The sequence below is a fragment of the Sciurus vulgaris genome (assembly GCF_902686455.1).
Source record: "Sciurus vulgaris genome assembly, chromosome: 11".
Lineage (NCBI taxonomy): Eukaryota > Metazoa > Chordata > Mammalia > Rodentia > Sciuridae > Sciurus > Sciurus vulgaris.
The window spans coordinates 7,481,463-7,492,520 of record NC_136472.1 but is presented as its reverse complement, the minus strand read 5'-3'; the positions used below and the strand labels follow the sequence as shown (position 1 = coordinate 7,492,520).

General features: G+C 42.1%; 1 long non-coding RNA gene across 1 annotated transcript; it reads left to right on the top strand.

The window, feature by feature from the left end:
• The first annotated feature begins 1,421 nt into the window (after nt 1-1,421).
• On the top strand, nt 1,422-10,710 carry LOC306640060. Its single transcript, XR_013757731.1, has 3 exons — nt 1,422-1,631; nt 6,508-10,500; nt 10,605-10,710. It is a non-coding gene; the product is annotated as an uncharacterized lncRNA (long non-coding RNA).
• The last annotated feature ends 348 nt before the right edge of the window (nt 10,711-11,058 follow it).

Below are 11,058 nucleotides of genomic sequence, written 5' to 3'. Positions count from 1 at the left end.
TGTGGACTTGTGTGTGTGTGTGTGTGTGTGTGTGTGTGTGTGTGTGTGTGTGCGCATGCGTGAATATCTACATACTTTGAGTTAAAATCCAATGCTATGTTATTTACTTTGTTGCTCAAATTGTTCCAATATTGGTTCCTGGAAGTTCTTTCAAGTTGACTCACCTGTCCCTGTTATCATGTTTTCTGCTTTCCCGTACTACCAAGGGCTCCAGTCTCATCTTGGATTTCCTCCACCCCACCCCTGAGCAGCCATCCTCTCAGGAACCTGTTTTCTCTCATTAGAGAATGGTCCCTGAGAACCTGAGTGATCTTCTAAGGATGAAAGTTGGATTATATCCATTTCCTGCTTATGCTTTTGGATGGCTGCCCACTGTGCAGAGCGAGAGCTGAGTCTATGCCTGGCCTGCAAGATCCTGCCTGGGGCAGGAGGATGGCAAGTTTGAGGCCAGCCTGGGAAACTTAGTAAGACCCTATCTCAAAATAAAATGTCAAAGGGGTTGGGGTGGTCTTTTGAGCAACTCTGACTCCTCCTGGAATGTTCCTTCTCAAAAAGGTCTTCCCAATCCCAAATCTCATTAGACCTCCCTGTGGCAAGACCCAGTATTTTTCCTCATGTGGCAAATAGTACCTGGTAGTCACCAAAATCCTTTCTCTCTTCTTTGATAGTAATGAACTTGCCACTGGGCATGTCATACCATCTACACTTCCTCTCCAATCCTCCCTTGGGGTTGGACTTGACCATATGGCAAGTTCTTTCTAGTGGAATTTGACTTGGGGTGACATGTGCCACTTTTTGGACTGGCCCATGGACATTCCTATGTGTGCCCTCCATGCTGAGGGCAGGAACGACACTGTTATGTAAAGTGTCCCCCAAGCTACTGTTAATGCAGGAATATTCAGAGGTGAAATAATTAGAATATGAGAATTATAACCTAATCAGTCCATCCTAGTTGGACTTATTGATTGGGCTAATTCGGTGGCAACTGTAGGCACGTGGGGTGTGCTTGCTCTAGGAGGTGGGTTATTGAGGGTGCACGTATCCTGGAGGCCTCATCTTCCCTGTCTCTCTGCTCCTTGGCTGCACTGTAGTGAGCAATTTTTCTCTGCCTTGCTCTTCTGTAATGATGTTCTGCTTTATTGTGAGTCCAGAGCATTGGAGTTGGCTGACCATAGACTGAATCTCTGAAACTAAACCCCAAATGAATTTTTCTCCTCTAAGTTGTTTTTGTCCACTATTTCGGTCACAGTGACAAAAATCTTATGACTGCAGAAATTGTTACCAAAAGGTGGATGTATAGTCATTACCTTGACTAACCTGACCATGTGGTTCAGAAGTCTTTCTTTTTTTAAAAAATTTATTCTTGTAGTTTTAGATGGACAGAATAACTTTATTTGTTTATATTTATGTGGTGCTGAGGTTCAAACACAGTGCCTCACACGTGCTAGGCAAGCACTCTGCCACTGAGCTACAGTCCCAACCCTCAGAAGTCTTTCAAACTGATTTGTGGGAAGAGTTTGGAAAACTTCTGAGAGGCAGTCTGGAGAAGCCTTAGAATGTTGTAAACAGAGCTTAATGGATGACTCTGGTGGGAGCTGGGAAGATCAGAATGCCTATAAGAATGTGCACAGGTCTGTCCTCCTCACTTTTTCTATCCTCCTGGCTTTCACACTCTCTCTAGCGCATGCCCTTTCTCTTTCCTTTCTCTTGTCCTCTCATTTTCTCTCTTACCCTGCAGGGAGACACTCTGTTTGCTTAATAAACTCCCTTATGTGATTTCCTGTGTCTGGCATGGTTTCCGTGGGATCCCTTACATTGGTGCCGTGACTCGGGATGGGATTGTCCACAGTCTCTTAAGCGAGTGGAACCCCATCTGAGCCCCAGTGCCCCCTGGACACAGCCCCACCTTCCATTCTGCCCAGATGCTCTGCTCTGCTTCATCACCCGACTTCAGGTTGGTGAGTCCTTTAGGCCGGTTCCCCTAGGGCAATTTGTCCAGGACCCTCGAGGCGGCTGAGGGGTGGGGGTACCCCCAGCCACAACTTTTATAGTTACGGCTGGCCCCTATAGTCTGTCTTATCTGTCGGGTGGATTCCTGATTTTATGGTGGAGATTCTCAGGGTTGAGGCTCATCTCGCGCTGGCGCACTCATACTCGAAAACCCCGATACCAGGTCCTCAAACCCTTCTCTGCTTGTGCCTGGCACACACATTGGTGCTTGTGTGATGACACAATCAATATGCTGCCCCTCATCTCCAGCCCAGTACTCTGGCCTCGGGACGCCCTGGCCACAGACTGGGCTGTATCAGTCCCCACCATGGAATCTGGGTCCTCCAAGCTGGAAGATTCAACCCTGGGAACCCTTAGCCCGACCCCCGACTTAAAGCCATCAAAATCCATTTGTGCAATGGCACACAGCTTCCGTGAGCGAGCGGGCAGATGGAAAGGGATTCCTTATCTTCAAGTCTCTCCTTTCTTGCTTCTTGGCTCTTCCTGCAGGCTCAAGTGCCTCCAGACCCTGTTTCTCTGTCTTCCCCTGCTCCCCATGTAATATAAGCAGCCCCATTCCCCACAAGTAGTGGGAGATAATTGTTTGACAATTTTCTGCATCCAAACCTAAATTAATTACTAACTAGGAAAAAGGGTTAAAAGGACCTAAGCATCAAGTTTCTGCTAGAACATTTTAGACACTTTCAGATTCAGATCTCAGTCAAGGCTTACATTGAAATGTAAATGGAGGAAGTTGCAGTGGGAAATGAGTCTCAAACCTAAGGAAAAGAGTGTTCATTTTAAAATTCTCCTGGGCTACAACTCAGAATACTTTTCTCCCTTTCACCTCTTCTCTCTTTCTCATTTTCTCATGCTTTAACTAATGACCATTATCATTTTTATTCTAGGACTTTTGTTTTTCTTAAATGCTGTATCTTTGAGCTCACAATTTTGATCCTACATACCTAGGTTAATGATTTTTGATCAGTTCTTTTTATCCAACTCTAGAGTTATTTTTAAACATCTGTTACATTGCAATGGAGATAAATATTACAAGGCCTTTACTTTTGTGTTAAATATAAGCACACATAAAAATTAAAATTTTAAAAATGGGTCCAAATATTTTTAATTCACGTGATTTAAAAAGGTTCGATTTAAATTGGGTAAACTAATAGAAGCAAAATGTCTTTAAAATTAACTCACAAGTCTCTAGGTGGTCAAACTCATTAAATGTTGATGTTTATAAAACGTGTAACATCAATTTTTCTAGGACTTTTCTTCCACAGGAAAGAGACGGCAAATACTGTTGGTACACTTGTCTGATATCTTGGTTTTTTTATACTTGTCTGATATCTTGTTTTTTTTTTTTTTACAATAAGATGAGTGAATTAGAGTTGACATGTATGGGATTACTCAAATGTGTTTGTTAGAGACATCTAATTAATTTACAAAGTTATTCCATGGAGTAACATACTTAAGAACATTATTCTTTGTATATTAAATGTGTTCATATTTTCTAGGTATACAAGCCTTTAAAGCAGAAAATTTATCAAGCTGCTATTCTCCAAATTAAACTTGTCTGTAATGGTAAACCTACCATTTAATGTTCTATTATAGGACCTGTCATCAATAGGGTATATGTAAAAATTGTTAAATGTATTTCTAAATGTTATTGAGAGCATGATTTGTTTAAAAGTTAAACATGAAAGCATTTTGCCACTTTGCCACACAAAAGAAAACTTAAAAGCTCTCTCAGCCTTTCTTTAATTCATGTTTTAGATATAATGTTGAATTGTGTTAACTAATGTTCATATAGACTCAGGAGTCAATCTATGTAAACATCTTAAAATAACATTTAAGAAAGAGTGTAATGCACAATAGCAAAAATGGGACAACAGTGACTGAGATCGGGGTCTCTGATGACCTCATGGCTGTGGCATGCCTGGTACCTGGAAGTGCTCCTGTGCAGGGGCACAAGATGCCTAACTGCTGTGGCAGTACATTGATCTCAGGTACACAGCTCTTGGGCAGGAATGAATTCTTTTGCTAGGTAACCAGTGTTTCATCAGCTCCCTTCTCTGGTTCCTGCTCACCTTACAGTAACTTTGAACAATTGGGCTTCCTTGAGAGCTACACAGAGCTCCTAACATTGCACTTTGCAGCTCTGAAAAAAGTTATGTTAATGTCCTAGTCTCTGGAACTTTCCTGTAAACAAAGAATAATGCTTACATACATATATAAAGATTGCTGACATAACTCTTTAGATCTGCATTTCCATCAGAGAACAGAGTTCCATCTGATCTCAGCTTAATCTTCAAAATCTGTGTTTATACTCCTTTGCCTCTCACTGAACTTGAGAATTTGGTCATGCTGGTCATGGCAAAAGAGGAAGTCTTACCTGAGATAAGGCTCTGCCTCACAACCCTGTTACACATAAGAATGGCTCCAGAATAAGCCACACTTTAACTCATTTAAAGTTGTGTTCAAAAGTTTGATGTTTGTTGTAAAGATTACTGTGATCCCAACCAGGGGATATAATGAATAACTCAGCCAAAATTCAAGATAGCTATTGCACAAACTGAATGTTTTACTGTTGGTGATCCCATTTTTTATTTCCTTGTAAATTCTAACTGTTGCCTGATATTTTGCAGAAGTACACCATAGATTAACTTGAAAAGCCATCACCTATAGGACAGATAATGTAGACCCCAATTAGATAAAAGGTGGTAAATAACTGTAAAGTTATAGACATTGAAGCTAAATCCCAGTACTCTTACTTTATGACTGGTGAGACTGACTTGCTTGATGGTTAAGATCAAACTTAGAGATTGAGATTAAATACAGAGGTCAAGAAAAGTCCATATTTTGGTCTTGCCCTCAAAGTCAGCCTGAACCCAGGGAACAAGAGGACTTCTCTAAGGAGATTTGGAACTCTGGGTCACACAACCTCCTGATCAAGGAGACTGATGAGGCCACTAGAGGAAAAGCCACTCAGTGCACTTGCTGCAGAGGAGGGTCAAGGAAAAAGGGAGACATCCCTGATGCTTTCAAGGGAAGCCACCTCATCAAGGAGACCCTGCCTAACCAATGGCATTAATGGAGCTAAGAAGCTGCTCTTAAGTTCTCTATGAGTGACCCCTGTGGGAACTCAGCTGACTCTTTAACAGACAGGAACAGGTCACTTTGACCAACTTGATCTTAAACACCTAGCAAAACAGTTAAAACCAAAATATAGCCATTCTTGGGCATTTAAAAGAAATAATACTTAAATGTAACTTAAGATGTACACTTGTGTTAGCCCACTAGAATAAAGACTAAAAGCTACAAAAGAGATTCTTAGGCAAATGTGCCTGATAACTATCAAGAGAAACTGCCAGAGTCAGAAGTTTTAGTCAGTTTAAAGCCTACAGACACAGGTAGGCTTAATCTATGTTTGCTAGTAACAGAAGTATAGAGATCTCTACTAAATGTTGTGTTTACATTCCTGATAACCTGGACAATGTTAAAGTTCCCAAATAAAGACCTTGTCCTCTCCAACCTTTGCTAGGCCTTGTTATGGGAACAACTTCTCAGTTCTTCCACCCCCTGGTGAGGAATTATCGACTTCCCTCACCTTGATGATATTCATTGGCATGTTCCAGATTCTGCAACATTTATATTGTATCAATCTCATTTCAGTACTCATGTCTTTTTGTTCTTCTCTCATAGAAGCACCCACCCCCAGATGCCTTTACAACCTGCTCTTCCCCAACCAGACTTCTACCATGGACCCCTCAATTGACCCAATTTCTAAAAAGGGAACTCCAAACTGCTTGCCCCACGCTGCCCCCTTCCAGCTTGAAGAAGCAGATCGGTCATCACCCCCTTTCCCTACAGCAATGAAGGAGTTCCTAGAATTGGAGGGGCTAATGAAGTCAGAACGGGGGACAGGCAGTTAGTGTAGAAATAGGGGATCGGTCAAATCAAGGAAATGAAGTCCATGAAAACCATCTGCCTTTGGAAGTCCGGAAGGAGAATGGACTTTTTACATCTCACCTGCAAAACCAGTCCCAGTCACTTAGGCAGGAAGGAGAGAGAAGGCTTTGGAAAGAACTGGAGAGCAAAAGATTTTCTTATAAAAACAGAAACGGGGGAATGTAATGTACAAAGCTGCTCCCCCTGACCTTTCTGTTGCAGCCATTTTCCCCGCCTCCCAACCACTTGTCAATCTGTGAACATCCTAGCTAGCTATTGGTTCATCAGTCAGCTTGCAAGTATCCTTCTCTGATATTGGTCCCCTGTTAGCCCGACAGAATTCAATTGCTTTACTGTAGCTACCCCACCATCTTTTCTCATCCTTCTGTCTGTCCTCCTCACTTTTTCTATCCTCCTGGCTTTCACACTCTCTCTAGCATGTACCCTTTCTCTTTCCCTTTCTTTTCCTCTCATTTTCTCTCTTACCCTGCAGGGAGACACTCTGTTTGCTTAATAAACTCCCTTATGTGAAAAAAAAAAAAAAAAAAAAAAGAATGTGCACAGTAAAGACTGTGCTCAGGAGGATTGAGAGAGGAATGGAACTCTACTGGAAATTGGACTGGAAGCCATTTGTGTTATATTCTGGCCAAGAAGTTGTCTACATTTTGTCCATGTCCTGAGACTTTCTGTGAGATTGAATTTAAAGGTGATAGACTAATTAATTTGGCAGAGGAAATTTCAAGGTAGCCAAGCTCTCAGGCATTGGCATGAATATTGCTGCTGACTTCTAGTCAGGTTTATTGTGAGAATTGGGAGGAAAAAAAGAGAAAAAAGATTTGAAAAACTTGCAGTTTGGCCAGAAAAGTGCATGTAAAATGGAGGCTAAGAAAGGTATGGTTGTGGAAGAGATTACTGCTATTAAAAAGAAGTTAAGTACTCTACTCAGAGACCATAGGAAAAATGACTTGAAGGTATCTCCTGAATTTATAAGACCATAGGCTCAAGAGTGTAGAAGTGAAAACTCCTTTAACAGAACTTGGGGGCACCCAGCTTGCACAGGAGTGCCTAGAAAGTTGTTTCCCAGATTTGTTTTATCATGCTTAGTCACCCAGGAACTCAGTGGCCATTGCAGCCATGGTCCAAGTAAGCCAGCTACTGCTTGAGCTGTCAGCAGACCTCCATGTCATGCTGATTTTTTAGGAATGCAATACGCTGGAATTAGGGGGTCATGGAGGCTTCCACCAAGATTTCAAAGGAAGGCCTGGGATTCAGGCAAAGTGTGTCAGGATCACAGTCTTTGCGGACTGTCCCTGAGAGGGTGATGCAGGAAGCTATGAGCCATGAAGGTGAAGCTGAAGCTGGAGAGGACAGCCCAGGAATTAAAACATGCCAGTACCGTGGACTGTATGCCCAAAAAAAGCTGCTGCTACAGAGAGAACCAGGCTAAGAGAGAGGCCATATAGGCTCAAGTGGCAAGGTCCTAGGGGCAGGAATACCCAAAGCCTTTGGAGAACACATCTCTCCATCATGTGTCCTGGGTGCCAGATATGGAACTATAGGACTTATTTGGTTAAATTTCTGTCTTGCTTTGGTCCATTCTTTTTATGTCCATATTCCTCCCTTTTGGAATGGGAATGTTTACTCCGTGCCAGGGTATACTGGATATATGTAACTTGCTTTGATCATTACAGGAGTTCACAGCCAAGAGTTTTCCTTGAGTCTCAGATGAGACTTTGGACTTGGACTTTTAGACAATGCTGGAACTTTAGTTAAGACTATGGGGACTCTTAGAGATGGGCTAAATGCATTTTGCATTGTGAGATGAACATGAGCTTTTGGGGACCAGGGGTGGAATGTTATGATTGGATATGAGGTATTTCCCAAAAGCTTCTATTAATGCAGGAATATTCAGAGGTAAAATGATTAGATAATGAGAGCTGTAACCTAATCGGTTCATCTAAGTTTGAATGGACTAACTGGGTGATAACTAGAGCAGGTGTAGCATGGCTGGAGAAGGGGAGTCACTGGGAGAATGCCCTAGAAGGGTTGATCTTCCCTATGGCCCCTTCTCTGGTCTCCCTGCTTCTTGACTGCCATGCAGTAAGAAGCTTTCCTGTCTTGCCCATCTACTATGATGTTCTGCCTTATCTTGGGCCCAGAGCAATGGAATTGGCCAACCATGAACTGAACCTCTGAAACCGTGAACCCCAAATAAACTTTTCCTCCTCTAAGTTGTTTTTGTCTGCTATTTTGGTCACAGTGACAAAAAAAAAAAAAAAAAAAAAAAAAAGGAACTACTACAGGCCCAACCAGATGATCCCAGGAGCAGCATTCAGGTGGGTGCCAGGGTGCTTTGATGACAGTACTGGGCAGGCAGCCCCACCAACCGGGACCCTTGGACTAAACTGCTTTAAGAGGAAGAATCACCCTTCTGGGGCCTATTTGTTTCTGTAGCTTGGCCTATCCTGGTGTAAACACCTTCTAGTTCAGTTTGGATGTGTTCAGTGGCGAGCAACAGAAAGGCTGAAGGAATAACAGAATAAAGGGAAGGCCTCGAGTCTGAATGGAAGAGTAAGTTTCTTATGCACATGGCATATTCCAATGACAGTCCTTAGAGATGTGGAATTAAATATCCACCCTCACAAATGCAGTACCAGGAACTTTCCCAAGCTTGCAAGGAAGAAAGGGAAATTTCCAAGCTCCAGAAGCAAAGAGGCGCCTGAGCTCCAGCGGAGCAGCCTGTGAGCTGGAAGGTTCTTGGCCCCAGGGAGCTGGCTGTGATTACAGCTTGGGTGTTTTGTTGTTTTCCTTTTAGTGGCTTAAAAATGCCATCCCGTGAGCACTTAACTGTCTGCTAGTCACTCTTCAGAGCTCTTTACCAGCACCTGCTCATTTAATCATCACAGCCTTAGGAGGGAGGTGCTGTTAATGTCCCCACTTGATTTATGAGGAACCCGAAATTAACAGAGAAATTAAGTCACTTGTCTTTGATCTCGTGGCTGGAAACAGACAGAGCCAGGACTCGAACCCAGGACACCTTGCTTTCTGAGTCAGTGCTCTTAACCATATTACTACTATATGCCAGGGTTTTAAGGAGAAGGATAAGTAAAAACAGGAGTGATGGTCCCACATACCTCCACCAAAACCCGTGCATCCTGTGACCCAGCAGGATCCTGTATTAAGCCAGAAAACAGATCTCTGTTCACCTTAGTCCATTTTCTGGTGCTATACCAAAACACTCAAGGACAGGTGGTTTACAAAGATTAGAGGTTTATTTAGCTCACAATTCTGGAAGCTGGGAAGTCCAAGACCCTGGCCTTGGTCTCTGGTGAGGGCTTCTTATATATCATAACAGCAGAGACATCACATGGTGAGACAGCAAGGTGCATCAGAGAGAGCTCATAACATTTTTCTGTGAATAGATGAATCCATTCCCAAAAGCCCCATTTCTCAAACACCATTAATAGGTGACTTTTGGGGTTGTTTCCAAAACATGGATTCCAGGGACACATCCGAACACTGTTCCTGCTGCTTTTCAAGCTATTGATAGCCCTGCCATTTCAGGTCTGGAGGAGGAGATTTAAATTCTTCTTACCCACTATGTTATTTCCTTCCGAAGAACTGGGTGTTGTAATATTACCATGAAGTTCTGCCCAAGGAGACAGGACTGCAGTCCCCTGTGCTCTGCCCAACCTGGGAAGCCCCCTGTGAGCCAGCGGCATAATGGTTATCATGTGAGAATTGGTCACCTGAACTACTATTAGCAATATGCCCAGATTTCCCCTTCCGGACCTGCATTGCGGCATACGCAGAGAGGAACAGAGATCAGGAACACTACATTACAGGAGGAGCATCCATAATCCAAAAATCCCAAATCCTAACTGTTCCCAAATCTGAGACTTTTTGAGCACAGACATATTGCCACAAGCAGAAAATCCATCATGAAACATTGTTTCATGCAAAAAATTATGTGAAATTTTATATTAAGTTGCCTTTAGACTCTGAATAAGGTATATATGAAACATAAATGAATTTTCTCTTTAGACTTGGGTCTCAGCCCAAAATATCTCATTATGTATATACAAATATTCCAAAATGTGAAAAAAATTCCCAAATCCAAAACACTTCTGGTCCCAAGCATTTTGGATAAGAGATTTGCAACCTGTATTTCACATCCTAGGGATCCTCAGACCCATGTCATTCTTGTGTCCTTCAGTGTAGAAGTGCCTTATCTCATAGCATGATCATCACCACCACATAATCATTGTGGCCCCACTTTCTTTTTTTTTTGATCCAAAAGTTGGTTTATAACCTTTTGTTGCATAATCGCTGCATGGTGTAATTTCATTTGCCAGGGGTATAGGCACGGGTTTCTGTTCTCATGCTTTGTGACTTGTGAGTATATTTCCGAAGGCTGACTTGCAAGGCTTGTTTAGAGCATGCAGAACTAATGGTGAATACACCTTACATCAGTGTCCCTCCCTCATGCAAACCACGTGTCAGATATCAATGCCAAGGACAGCGACCCAGAACCTTCAGATACAGAAGATTACATTTGTAAGTCTGTAATTTGCAACACTGTAGTAAATTTTCTCAAGTGTAATATTTCAACTATAATGCACAAATCAATAACAACTAATGTGTTAACATTTTTTTTTCAGACAGGAAAAATGTTCACTCAACTGTCAGGAAGAAATGATGGGTGTGGATTTGGACTTTTCTATTTTAATGTATATTCATGAGTATTCTGTGCATCCTAATCTTGCACCAAAGATGGTTTACTAATAAACAGTTTTTAAGTAATACCAGCACAGTTTTTTAAAAAAAGAGCTTCACATGATGGTCACACCCCACTTTTTTGTAAAAAAAATAATAATTCACATAAAATCTGCAAAAATTATGCAGTGAAATACAATATTCCTCCACAGACACAGGAAGGAGCCTTCAGGTTACAGATGGATGGCGGGAAAGGGTGTCAAGAATTCTACAGTGACCCCCTTATCACAAGTTTTGCTTTTAATAGTGTCATTACCCAAGGTCAAACCTGGTCCAAAAATATCACATGGAACATTCCAGAAGTAAAAATCCACATTTTAAATCAGGGACTACTCTGAG